General features: G+C 43.6%; 1 protein-coding gene across 1 annotated transcript in view; it reads left to right on the top strand.

Moving 5' to 3' along the window:
• The window catches only part of MSN (moesin), a 72,409-nt gene that overhangs the window by 17,320 nt on the left and 42,897 nt on the right, over positions 1-12,192 (top strand). The window lies entirely within an intron of this gene.

Here is a 12,192-nt window from a genome sequence, read left to right as displayed (position 1 = left end):
GTATAGTACCTGTAAATGTCAAGTATTTTCAGTGCTTGCTTTATAGTTCTCTGGCTTGCTTTTGACAGAGCTGCCCATCAAAGCGAGCACTCTGTACAATGCTCAAGTCATAACAGCTGATAATGGATTATATTAAGCAGGAGTACTGTTTCAATATTCACATCCCTCTTTACAATTCTAGTCTTATAATCCAGAGTGTGTGTGTGTGTGTGTGTGTGTGGAGGGGGGTTGGTTTTGGAAAAAAGCCCTTATAAATTGGCACTTTATGCATCTAAATGATCTGAGCATCAAGATGCTAATTTAAAATGTCCAAATCTTGCCATCTTCTAAGAATTGGGCCTTGTATGTTTCAAGGGGCATATGAATACCTCTGACATCTGAATATGGCTCAATCTTCAATGTTCTAGGGAAGTATGCTCTAGGTTAAGCAGTTTTTCTTAATAAAACCAGAATCCCTCTGGAAAGCTTTACTTTGGAAGGTAACTAGGAGCGTATGTATTTTGATATAGTTACACTGGTGGGTGTTGTACCAATGCAGCTTACTCTAACTTACTAGAGTACTCTACCAGTGAAGTCTCATTCTTGCATTGCTTCAGTTGTCTACATTGGAGGCTTGCATCAGTGTGACTATCTCAATGTAGTTACAACAGTACAAACACTTGAAAATATTCCTAATATGTAGGCAGGCACTAACATAAAAGTAAAGTTTGGTATTGCAAATCACTTTTTAATAAATCATAAATAACTCTGGTGGGATTATACAAATTAAAGTTAAGGGGTGAGGTCAGGACTGTCCTTACCCATATGCAAAGTTTGTGGCTGTGTAGGGCACTGGGAAATTTGGAAATTTCCTGGTGCTCTGCACAGCTGTGTGCAGCTGCTGCTCTGCCTCTGCCCCTGCCCCACCCCCACTACCCTGAGGAGTGCAGCAGGGCTGGGCCTGCACTCTCCAGCAGTGGGAGGTGCAGAGGTCCAGCCCCAGCCACGCCACTGGTGAGTGCTGGGGGGTGGTTCCCCCTGTCCTCCAAGCCAGCCCCACTCCTCCCTGTCATGGAGGCCTGGGGCCAGCATAGCGCCCCAGAATAGCTAGAGACCACCTGGGGTGGAGTGGAAGGCAAATGAAGGTGGAAAACTTTGAGTTAAAAAAAATCCTACCATGCTTCCTGGTGCTTCAGTGAATTCCTGCCTTGTATGGAGCAACATCGTGAATAGACTGAATCACTTCTCCTGAATGAGACCCTAAAAGAAACAAAGTTAGAAGATTTAACTTTCTCTGGAGAAGTAGATTCTGGGATTCTCAGAATCTACTTAATGATCAACAGCTTTACTTTAGGTCTCATTGCAGACAAATCTGGAGATATGCCTCAGACTGGACAGGCACACTCCCACAGCAGGTACATCTGGGTTCATAGTTCCTAGAAATCTGGCTAGTGGACAGTTCTAGTGCATACTGAGAAACTGCACAAGTACTTGGTGTGCCCCACCCAGGCATTGACCTTCAACTGTTAAGTTGACCTATGAAGATCGTAAAATACAACTGACATGCCAGAAGTGACCACCTCTGTTTGACCAAGAGCTTTAACTAGGTGACAACTTTGTAAAAGGTTTACACACACACTGGTAGGATTATATAGAAAGGGATGGTGTGTTTCCCCTCAGAGTATACATTTTATGTACATATGTATCTTCTCATAAAAAGCAGTTTTGGGATTTTGCAACTAGAGATGTTTTTCCTAAACTTATTCCTCAAAAATTTTCAATCTTTTTTTTAAGTTTATGAAGCTGGAATTAGCCATCCAGTATAATAAAGCATAGAGTATATCTACACTATGGGATGACTCTAATTTTACAGGAACTGATTTTTGGAAACATTGTTTAAAGTAGAGTGCATGCAGCCACACTAACCACATTAATTCGGTGGTGTGTATCCATGTACTGAGGCTAGCATTGACTCCCAGAGCATTGCACTGTGGGTAGCTATCCCATAGTTCCCGCAGTCTTCCCCACCCATTGGGATTCTGGATTGAGATCCCAATGCCTGATGGGGCAAAAAACATTGTCATGGGTGGTTCTGGGTACATGTCATCAGGCCCCCTCCCTCCATGAAAGCAATGGCAGACAACCATTTCACACCTTTTTTTCCTGGGTTACATGTGCAGATGCCATACCACAGCAAGCATGGAGCCCACTCAGCTCAATGCAGCAGTCATGAACATTGTAAACACCTCACACATTATTGTGCGGTTTAAGCTGAAGCAGAACCTACAAAACCAGGTGAGGAGAAGATGGCAGCGCAGTGATGAGAATATGGACACAGAATTCTCTCAGACCGCGGACCCCAGCACTTTGGAGACTATGGTGTTAATGGGACAGGTTCATGCCGTGGAACACCAATTCTGGGCCTGGGAAACACCCACAGACTGGTAGGACCACGTAGTGTTGCATGTCTGGGATGATGTCCAGTGGCTGCAAAACTTATGAATGCATAGGGCTGCTTTCATGGAACTTTGCAGTACAGGGGAAAGCAAGACAGATGCCAAAATGAGAGCACCCTCACAGTTGAGAAGCAAGTGGCGATAGCCCTGTGGAAGCTTGCAATGACTGCATGATCTCAGAACACTTCATCTCACATGTGTGGCTTTTTTTTTTTTGCCACCTTATCTGAGAGAGCCTTCGGGACAGAGGAGGGAGGCTTGAAAAATTTCCAGCTGTGGGAGGGAGTAAAGGGGAGAGAGGTTCTGTAAAAATATATATTTTTAAATACAAGGTTCATACTCTTTCACAGTGAACAACACTATTCATATTACACAGCACACGTGATTTCGGTGCATTTTACATCTTGAGTGCCTGCGGCTTTGTTGTTAGAGTTCAGACACAGGACTGGGCAACAAAATTTGGCTTGCATGCAGCCATGGTAAGCCATTGTCTTTTGGCTTCTGCAATCTTCATAAAAGCAGCACCCTCCTTTCCCATACTAAACAAAGCCCGTTGAGTGCTGCAGTTTTCGTGTTAATGTGCAGCAGCAGAAACCAAACTACACCCCCCATACACACACACATCCAATTCTCTGAGATGATCACTTTACCCCTCCCCCCACTGCGTGGCTGGTACCAGGGAAGATCCCTGCTAGCCAAACACAAAGGGCTCAGCACCAGTGGTGCGCCCCCCTCCCCCACCACTTGGCTAACTGCAGGGAAGGATTTCTTTTCAGCCACAGGCAAACAGCCCTGTAGGAGCAGCCACCTCTGTCCCCTTAATTAAATTCCCATATTTCAACCAGGTTACCATGAATGATATCACTCTCCTGAGGATAACACAGCAAGATAAAGAACAGCTGTTGCTTGAATGCCAGCAAACACCAGGACCATACACTGCTATGCTTTGTCATGCAATGATACCAGATTACTTGCTACTAGCATGGCATGGTAAAGCATCCTACCATGGAGGATGGAATAAGGCTGCCCAGAAACCTTCTGCAAAGGCTGTTGGAGTACCTCCAGAAGAGCTTCATGGAGATGTCCCTGGAGGATTTCCACTCCATGCCCAGATATGTTAACAGACTTTTCCAGTATCTGTACTGGCCACGAATGCATCCCAAGTCCTCAGGGCAAATTAATCATTTAAAAAAACATTTTTGCTTTTGAACCATGTTTTTATATTTAGAGGTACCAGAGGTGTCTTCTATGGCTTCATGGTCTAGGATACCAGGTTGGGAGGCTGCTTCAGTCAGGCTGAGAAAAAGATCCTGGCTGTTGGGGAGAATGGTGTGCTGTGCTCTCTGCAAGCTCCAGCTCCTCCTCTTCCCCATTCGCAAAATCCTCAGGCATGGTTGAGTATGCACTCCTTGGAATCCACGGTCAGGGGTGGAGTAGTGGTGACGGACCCCCCCTCGGAATTGCATGCAGCTCAGCATAGAAGTGGCATGTCTGCAGTTCTGCACCAGACTGTCCATTTGCTGCTTTGGTTTTCTGGTACACTTGTCTGAGCTCCTTAACTTCTATCTGGCACTATAGTGAGTCCCTACTGTGTCCTCTCTCCATCATGCCCTTAGACTTTTTTCAAATGTTTTTGGCATTCCGTCTTTTGGAACTTAGTTCTGCTAGCACGGAATCCTCTCCCCATACAGCGATCAGATCCAGTACCTCCCATGCGGTCCATGCTGGAGCTCTTCTTCGATTCTCAGACTGCCTGGTTACCTGTACTGATGAGCTCTGCATGGTCATCTGTGCTGATCAGCTTGCCAGGCTAGGCAAACAAGAAATGAAATTCAGAAGTTCCCGGGGCTTTTCCTATCTACCTGGCCAATGCATCTGAGTTCAGATGACTGTCCAGAGCAGTCACAATGGTGTACTGTGAGAACTCCTGGAGGCCAATACCGTCAGATTGCATCCACACTAACCCTAATTTGAACCAGCAATGTCTATTTCAATGCTACTCCCCTCATCAGAGATGAGTGCGGAAATGGATTTTAAGAGCCATTTATGTTGAGGTAAATGGCTTCGTTGTGTGGACAGGTGCAGGGTTAATTTGATTTAGCACTGCTAAACTTGACCTCAACTTCTAGTGTAGACCAGACCATAGTGTTGTTGTGTGCTTTGGAACTCTTGTCTCCATGCATCCAATGCACTTCAGTCTTCAAAACCCTTACAAGCCTGCCTTGATCTTGTGTTTTGATCTTGCCTAGCATGCTTATGAGCTGCTCATAGTTGACCGTTCTGATTTGGCCAGAGGCCCCCAGAGCAGTGGACTAGGATCCTAAAATCTTAGTTCATGACTGAATCCAGATTGAAATTTGGGAGTCTCTAGTGATCTAGAAGGCTTGTTTGAAATTTATGCTATTTTAGATATGGAGAGAGTATGATATGCCAGATCAAGAAAGCAAATGGAATGCCCCTAATTAGGGGCAGTGAAATGTTGAAGAGACTTCTTAAATAGAGAAAAAAAAAAAAAAAAAACATTGAAAAATATTTAGTTAGTGGCTGCTTCAGGCCATGTGAAGAGACTTGCCTAGTGTTTACTTAGGCCAGTTTTGGTCTTTCCCTGCATTTTGATCCTAGCTGTTACTAAAGCACATCCACTTAAGCATGTAGTAATCCCAGGATATAAATCTCCTTGAAGTGGCTGTGTCTAGCTTGGATTGCGTCAGCAGAGATAACTATTGTGCATCTGTCCCAATCAGCAAGTACTGTAAACTGGTGTGCCAAGTTCCTTTTCACTCCCCCATCTGAGAAGGTAAAATCATGCCCCAAATGGCACAGTTCAGTTTTTTTCCTCAGGACTCCTGATTGCCTTTGGACTTTAGAGTGTAGCCAAGCCCTAAGCGCTGCCATGGGAGCGCTGCCGTGGCAGCGCTTTGAAGTGCAAGTGTGGTCACAGCACCAGCGCTGGGAGACAGTTCTCCCAGCATTGCAGGTACTCTACCTCCCCGAGGGGATTAGCTTACAGTGCTGGGAGCCGTGCTGGGGCACTGTTTACACTGGCGCTTTACAGTGCTATAACTTGCTGTGCTCAAGGAGGTGGTTTTTTTTTTTTATTTTTCTTCACACCCCTGAGTGAGAAAGTTGCAGTGCTGTAAAGCGCCAGTGTAGCCAAGGCCTTAGAAACAAAGATTCAAAACAGCATGATGCAACTCAAAACACTTGTGCTGCCCTTCAGGGCCTTGTGTAGCTGCTGATCCAGGGTGTCAGCCCTTCTTCCAGGATTTCATAGGTAGCTCCTGTGCCCTGTCAAAGCTTCCATCTGACAGGCACAAAGAGCCCCTTCCCATTCCCAGGTCGTTTCCTGACTGGCCCTTTCCTAAGAGGCAGGAATATGTATGTGATTTCACATAGGCCATGTCCCTGGCCCTAATCTTGTGTCCTGAAACTTGAGCTCTTTTTAAAAAGTCCAAAGGCCATACTAAGCACACAGATGTGTGCATATTCCCAGCATACATATGTCATACAACTCCAGATCTAGTCTGTTTTTCAGACAGTTGTCTCTTGTTACAAATATGGAAAGACAAATGATGGCAACTACCTCAAGCTGGATTTGGCTCTCCTGAGCCTGATGCTGAACATGTGGTGAGGGGAGATGTAATGTCCTCTTTCCAGAATCTGATGTTTGTCAGTCAAATCCAGAAGAGGCACAAAGCTTGTTGGGTCTCTGAAAGTCACCCAAGTAGCTGCTCTGTCCATGTTCTGAAAAGCAATTCTTTTTAAGGGCTTATTTTCAAACCCTAGTGGCACAGGAACTTCAGACAGCAGCTTTATCACAGGAAAGCAAAGGGAGTGTTCACGAAGATTCTATTTATGAGAGAGGAAATGGCAAAAATAGAGGAATTGACTTACTATCCAAGGCTGGGAATAGCTTTTGCAATAACTGCCGCCATAAATATCTGGACTTGACTATTACTCTGAGGGGTCCACCCATAATATTTTCTTTCTGGTTTAGTGTTCTTAGTTTTGCAGTTCCTTTTTTTTCCTCCCCGCCTCTTCATTTAAGAGGGTGGGGAACTGCTTGTGTCCTTCCTGGCTGACTAGCTAGTGGCCAGTATGTTGAAACACAGATTATGACTGCGAGAAGTGATTGATCCTGTATCACTTGGTTGGTTAGGAAAGAATTTTTGCCATTTAACTCACAGAATTGGAATAGTCAGACAAACTACATGTAATAAATCCAGTTACCCTCAGCTGATGAATTTTGCTTATAACCTGTTGAAAGCGGCAAGTCCCCCTGCTGGTGGCTAAAACCTAATGACCATGCTTTGACCCTGACACAACAATCTACATGCTGTTGTCCTCCTTCCTGAAAGAATCATAGAATCATAGTTACTAAGGATTTTATTTGATTTATAACGGAATAGGTAATATCCCCAGAGTTGTAAATCTCTCAAACTCACCTATTTACTGAGAACTAATAATAAATGCTGAGGTAGAACCTCTTTGTGGTGGTCCCTCTTAGTGCTTGGTTGTCATAAAGCCACACTACCATAGCTTTGACACTTTTTTTTTATATCCATACCAATGGGGGAAGAAACAGTGTTACCGAAACATGAAACAAGGAAACCTGTCTTTAATTCGGTGGGATGAATGAAGGAAGCTTCCGCTTCCGTTTCCTCCCGCCACCCCTGGTTTTTAAAAAGGTCTTTAACAGAACTCAAAATATTCTTGACTCTTCATTGGACTGGGATGGTGGAAAAGCCTGAAGCCTTAGTCACCCATACCACAGTTTGGCTATCTCTAGTGTAAGGCATTCTTGTTCCATTAAGAAACTTTGTCTTTAGATATTCTTCACATGTAGCCTACTGCAAAAATCCAGAAACTTTGATTATATACATACAATGAAGTAGGTAAGATTCCAATTTGCTTTACCCAACAACACAGCTGAGCTTAATCAAGATTCTAGGGGTCTGATTGTCATAGGTGCCGAGTGCCTACAACTCAAGACTTGCATTGTCCATTGGCTTCCTCTTAACTGTTTTAAGAGAGCCCAGCTTGGGTGTGGTAGTGCTGCTGTGATAGGTCATTCCCTAACTGGACTCTCTATGGCTATTTGCCTCTCAAGATGGCAGTGTCTGCAGAGAAGTATTTTGCTATTCATCTGTATGAGGGTGGAGTGTACATCCTAAAGGTAAAGTAAACCTCTTTACAGGATTTGGTAGGTGCAGGTAAAGAGCTGGTGAAAATGGATTAAATGCTCAGTTCCCTCAATGTGGTGTGAATAACTTTCATGGATAAAGACCCTGGGTTGAGAAGTTAGCGCTGCTGGAATATGTTTTGCCTTAACTTTTGGTCATGCTAGTGAAAACTTGACTTTCCCAGGTTGCCCTTCTAACACAGACTTCAGCTAGTGGAAGGATAGACACTGTTTTGGGGAGTCCTGATACAAGTTGTCATTCTCAAGGTACCTAATGACTGGGTGACCTGCTTTGTAAACATTTGTTAGCTGCAGCCTGTAAAGGGAGTTCTTCCAAAGGTGCTGCACTGTGAGACTTAACTATCAGTAATAGAACATTGTTTTTCAGAGCATCTTGCAACATATCTGTGAGGTAAGTATATTCACATCTTGCAGATGGAGATGTGACAGAAAGTACTGGAGTGCTAAGAGCTTAAATGACTTGTGAGATGGTGACAGGAATGGGAATAGAATTCAAGTCCATGCTCAGTCCTGTGTTTTAGATAGTAATAAGTGGAGATAACCAATGCAATTCTCTGTTGGTGAGGGAAGCTGTGGTAATTGTTAACACATGAATGTTCAATCTGGAGTATCACTTAGTAATTGCAAATGCAGAATAAGATTATTGCACCAAAAGATGGACTGTCATACTGGGGACATCTAAGTTAAATCTACTTGCCTCTTTGCATGTCTCCACTCTTGCTAATTCAAGTTCTTGGTATTTGAATGAGTTTCCTCCCTCCTATCTTGTCATGCCCCTCTGCTTATACACACACCTATCACAATGAACCAGAGTAGAAATACAGGTCTGTCACATCTTGCATGCATTTAACATGTGCAATTTCAGCTTTTGGTGGTTGGCAAAAAAAAGTTTTAATATTGTACCTGTAGTGCAGGAGATTCTGCCCACCATTCAACTCAATGTAATTTTGACTCTGCAGTTTTCGCTTTACTCACTAACTGTGGAATGGAGTCCCCCGCGTAAGATGAGACTCGCCTGTAATCATGGGGGTGCCTCGTGGAGAATGAAAGCTTCCAAGGAGCCTCTTTGACTAGCAGTTTAACTGCAAACCCGTCATTATGACAAACATAAGATAAGGTGCATACAATATCAGCCACTACAGTATGAATTGTGCAGTTTTAAAATCTGTTGAAGTGCTGTTGGTGAGCTCTGACTCAGAAGCATTGTGTCCTCTCATCATGCAAAGTATTGCTGTAGGGGATTGGAGACTGGACTAACTTGGCAAAGGATCTTTTCAGGGTGTTTTCAATGATTGCCATACACTTATGCTTTATACAGCTTTTACTATATAACACAATAGGGTCTTAATTAGGGGAAAAAATTTAAAGGTTAATTCCCCCCCCCCCCCCCCCAAGAACAACCTAGAATACTAAGGTAGGATTGGAGTTGCACTAAAATCTGTAAAATGGCCAGTCACGTGCAGAGGCTGGAAAAGAGTATACTGTAAAACACTACAGACTGGATATAAGAAGCCCCCTCACCTGTAGACAGTTGGCAGTGATCCTGTGCAACTGTTCAGAACTGAAAATGGAGGTATCCTTGCAGCTGAACAAAAGTGTAGTCTCTGCCACCAGCCTGTTAAGGTACAGGGTTCTCTTCCTCTCTGCACCCAATAACCAATGTTGGTACTCAAAAAGTGTGGCCTAAGTGGAATGAGGTAGTCCAAAAGCCATCCGTGATAAATAGGCACCTAGTACAGGTGACCTAGTCCTCTAGCAAACATCTGTAGTCCTTATTTCAATGGCCAGGACACTCTAAGTATACCCCCAATAAGAACAATGACATCCAAATGTTATGCATACTTCATTGTTGCAATAAATTGTGGGGCCACAGACTCTTAATGCTGACAACGCCCCACTGAGTTCCACTGCAGAAGCAAGAGAAAATGTCTCACCCTGTGACAATGAATGCCCGATTTGCATATTCACTTCCCTTCATCTCTCTCCCTTCCCCCACCCCTCTTTCTCAGATTCACTTCAAGTAGATTTGTTTTCAGATGCAATCGTAAAGTTTTTTTGAGCCTTGCTGAGGCGGATATGGTTCACTTCCTGTTGTAGTGGGCTGGCCCCACCATTCTCTCAACTACTCAATGCTTTGGAGTTGCTTTAGAGGTGCAGCTTGCAGCAAGGACAGACAGTTGAAGTCAAAAGCCAACTTTATAGTATCCTGGGAATCTGAAAATCAAATAGTTAAATTGCATTTTAGTTTGTTAAACTTAACAATCCTCTAGCTCCAGCAGCTACCCTGTGTAGCTATCTATAACTGGAGCTTTAATGGGTATAGTAGTTACAAGTGGCCCTGTGTCCCTTTCTGGAAGATGAGTGGTGGTGAGTTTTCCCAAGTCTCATTCCTTTTACATGCACCATCAATTACTTGACATCCAGTCAGGTACAGTCTTCAGATGTCAAATTTACATACTTGTCTCTGGAGTTGGATTCAGCCCTGAAGTGCAGACTAAGGTGGCTGAGCACTGCCACTACAAATTGTTCTAACTTTAAGGAATACTCTTATAGGAGTGCATACAGGCCCATAATAGTTTTAATGGCATTATGCTGCATGTTGCAGCATATTACTCTTAAGACTATATAATGTTCTGTGCTAAATACAGGAATTGCCATACTGGATCCAGAACAGTATCCTGTCTCCAATAGTAGTCTGAACTAGATGTTTCAGAGGAAAGTGCAAGAACCTTGTATCCAGCAGATGTTCCTCCCCAACACATACACTAGTCCAGTGGTCCCCAACCTTTTCAGTGTGGTGGGTGCCTGATGACTAGCCACCAGAATGCCACCGAGACATAGCGTCGTCAAGGAGTCACCACTGAAAAGCAGTGGCATTTTGGCAGCAGCGCTTGATGTTGCTGCTTCTCGGTGGCATTTTGGCAGCTGCTTTTCTGGTGGCTAGTGGGAGGGCGCTCATAGATGCCATGGAGGGCGCCATGGTGCCTGCGGGCACCGCAGTGGGGACCCCTGCACTAGGCAGTCTCCTAATAGCTAGGGATTGGCTTAACCCCTGAAGCAAGAGGCTTCAGGCAGCTTCTCCCCAAAATAATTATAATTCTAGATATTCTTGTTGCCATGTAAATGTCCAGTCCTGTCTCTTTGTAGAATCTTGCAAGTCAGTGACATGTGGCAACGATTTCCAGTCTAATTATGCATTTTGTTTGGGGTGGGGGAGAAGTACCTTCTTGTTGGCTTTGTATTTGTCACCTTCTGATTTCATTGAATGTTCCCTTGTTCTTCAGTTTTGAGACTGGGAGAATAGAAGCTCCTCCTCTACCTTCTCTACAGTGTTCATTATTATCTTAACCTCTATCATGTATCCACTTGGCTCTCCTTAAAAGATGAATATCCCACCCTTTTCAGATCTCTTCATACAAGTTTCTCCATTCCATTAATCCCTTTCGTGGTCCATCTCTGAATCTCCTCAAACTCTGAAATCCCCTCTTTGAGATGGACCAGTGCTGCAGACAGGCTTCTATATAAGCCACAATGGTGAGGAGGCTCAGGCTTTGTTTCTCAGTTGTCTATTGAAAATGCGAGGTTGGTGGGGGTGTGTGTGTGTGGGTTTTTTTTTTTTAATTTGAGCGTGCCTGACATTCAGTTCCAGTATTGGATGCATCCTAGCTCTCCACTGGCTTCAGTGGCTGGTTGAGATTGTACAGGAGCAGGGGTGACAAAGTACCAGCAGCTGAAGATTTGAAGGGTTTCCGTTTAGCTCTCACTGGACTTGGCTCCTCTGTGCTGCTTATCTTCCTGGGTGCTGGTTGACTGCACCTGATAATTAGACCAGCCCTTCAATGACTTGAGAGAAGCCCTTCTGAAAGGACTCAGGCCACTGTGACCTTCAGTTCCTGCTGCTTCTCCATCCTGTGACCTGGAGATCAGCTTCTATTGCTTTTGTAGGCTGTCCTTTGTGAATAAGACTCTTTTTCATTATTGGGATGAAGTGATTTTTTTTTTTTTTTAAAGTTCTCCCCATAAACTCATGTTCATTTGAGCTGTAGTTTTATTTTAATGACAGATGATATTGTCACTGCAGTCTTTATTTCCTAAATCTGAAATTAACTCAGACTGATCTTTTCTTAAGGTTCTCAGTCATGTTAGACAGCTCTTGTATCATGTAAAACTAAACTATTTTGACATCTGTTGCTTGCATAAAATAGTCAGTCCAAAAGTTTTCATAAACTTGCCTAGGGGCCAGATTTTTAAGTCTTTAATCAGCTAGAGAAGCAAATGTTTAGTGGGAATTTCCTAAATCACTTAGACCCCTGTCAATGGGAATTAAGTACCTCTTTGTCTTTAGATACCTAATTTGGGAAAAAAGATTTATCCTCTACTAAAAACTCTTCTGTGCTGTGCACACAGATAACACAAGTGTCTCAATACTCTGCATAACTAGAGTATTGTTACAGGGATACAATCAACTTGAAATCTGGTTTCAAAAAAAAAAAATTACAATGACAAAACTGACCTAGAAATAACACTTTGAATCTGTTTTTCCTCTTTAAATTA

The sequence above is a fragment of the Chelonoidis abingdonii genome, chromosome 8, assembly GCF_003597395.2.
Source record: "Chelonoidis abingdonii isolate Lonesome George chromosome 8, CheloAbing_2.0, whole genome shotgun sequence".
Classification (NCBI taxonomy): domain Eukaryota; kingdom Metazoa; phylum Chordata; order Testudines; family Testudinidae; genus Chelonoidis; species Chelonoidis abingdonii.
This window is presented reverse-complemented; position numbering and strand designations above follow the sequence as displayed.